We start from the raw sequence: 2,003 nt of genomic DNA, 5'->3' as shown, positions 1-2,003 counted from the left end.
TCCTGCTGCAAGCTGTGGCTGTTGTTGGTCTTGCAGTGAGCTTTTCCTGTGGTCAGGCATGCCTTTGCACATGTTGGGAAGCTGCCTGCCGAGAGACCGGAGGACGGCAATGAGCAACAGGCAGCAGAGAAACTCACTGGGACACAGCAGGCAGGACTGCGTGATTGGGACCTAGGGTTACCAACCTCCGGGTGGTGGCTGGAGATCTCCTGGGGTTTCAACTGCTCTTCAGGCAACACAGATCCCCCTGGAGCAAATGGCTGCTTTCAAAGGTGGACTCTATGGCATTGTACCCCACTGAAGTCCCTGCCCTCCCCAAACCCCGCCCCTAAAATATCCAGGAACTTCCAGAGCTGGCGGCCCTGGTGGGACCACTCCAGGGCTCTTCTGCTCCCTCTGCCTTTCCTTAGTGCGTAGTTCCTGCATTGTGCAGGGGGGTTGGACTAGATGACCCTGGAGGTCCCGTCTAACTCTCATGATTCTATGCTGCCTCTAATATGTACACCTGTTGGGGGGGTGGTCATGGGGATGAAAGCTATCCCCTCTGGGTCCTGGGGGCCACCACACACAGCTGTCAACACTCTCAACGGCTGATAGGCGGTAGCACTGGGCTGCTCATAGAGCGTGGGCTGTGGGGGATCCTGGGCGCCTCCCAGCCCCCCACTCACGCCTCCCTTCCCCCCACATGCCCCCTGCCTGCCTGTGTGTCTTCCCATCACCTTCACTCACGGCTATGCTCCCTGCCTGCAGATGGGGGTGTTGGTGGCAGAGTGGGTGGGGGGAGGGCAAGCAGGTGGCAGGGAAGGGGCAAGGAGGGCTGTCAGTGGCCGTGGGCCCTTGGCGGCTGCCCCACCTCAGGAGGCCCGGCCACGGCAACACTCCTTGCCTCTCACGGGGAGAGGCCACCTCCTGAGCGGCCTGGAACAGCCGGGGGGCAGGTATGGCTTGTGGTGCTGCTATCGTTCTGACAAGAGCGGTCCCTGAGAAAGAGCAGTTCCTGACAGAGCTCTCTCAGCCCCGCCTGCCTCACAGGGTGTCTGTCTGTTGTGGGGAGGGGAGGGGAAAGGAGTTTGTAAGCCACTCTGAGACTCCTTCGGGTAGTGAAGGGCCATGGGGTAGAAGTCCAATCTCTTCTTCTTCTTCTTCAAAGGATGTGGGGTGGAGGCCTTCTCAGCCACCTGCTTCAGATTGCCTGAGGGGGGGGAGGAAGAAGGGGACTGCAACCCCCCCTCCGTCTGCCACCCCGGAGAGACTTGGGGGGGGGGTCAGAACTCGGGGGAGGGAGCTCTGGCATTCCTTCCAGGGAGCTGAAGCGAGACAGTCAGGAAGGCCCTTCCATGCCAAGGGCTCTATGGAGAGGACAGAAGCAGGGCAGGCCTCCCACAGAATCACAGAGCTGGAAGGGACCACCAGGGTTATCCAGTCCAACCCCCTGCACAACGGAGGAACTTCACAACTACCTCTCCCTCCACACCCCCAGCGACCCCTGCTGCATGCCCAGAAGACGGCAACAAGCCTCCAGGATCCCCGGCCAAAATGGCCTGGAGAAGATTGCTTCCGGGCCCCAAAGTGGCGATCGGCATTTCCCCGGGCGTGTCAGAAAGGGCCACAAGAGAACTGAGCACTGAGGCAACCCTCCCTGCCCTCCCTCTCTGTGATCTGCCCAGGCTCACAGAATCAGCCTTGCTGCCAGATGGGGCCACCTAGCCTCTGCTTGGAAACCTCCCAAGAAGGAGAGCCCACCTCCTCCTCCCGAGGAATGGCTTCTCTTTTCTCCTGTTAGAGTTCCTGGTCTGGTCCTCCAAGATGTTGCCGGCCAGGTCCTGGGGCTTGTGAGCTGCTTGTGCCGAGGGATCTGGAAGTATCCCGGGGCAGCCCCAGGCGTCCGCGTCCGACACAGGAGTGCTCTCACCCCCCCTTTACAGCCAAGGCTTCAGATCCGGAGTCTGCAGAATCCACCCTAAGCCACTTGCTTTCTGTGGGGCAGGCAGGAGAGGGAAGGG

Source organism: Gekko japonicus, unplaced genomic scaffold, assembly GCF_001447785.1.
Source record: "Gekko japonicus isolate JY-2015 unplaced genomic scaffold, Gekko_japonicus_V1.1 scaffold275, whole genome shotgun sequence".
Classification (NCBI taxonomy): domain Eukaryota; kingdom Metazoa; phylum Chordata; class Lepidosauria; order Squamata; family Gekkonidae; genus Gekko; species Gekko japonicus.
This window is presented reverse-complemented; position numbering follows the sequence as displayed.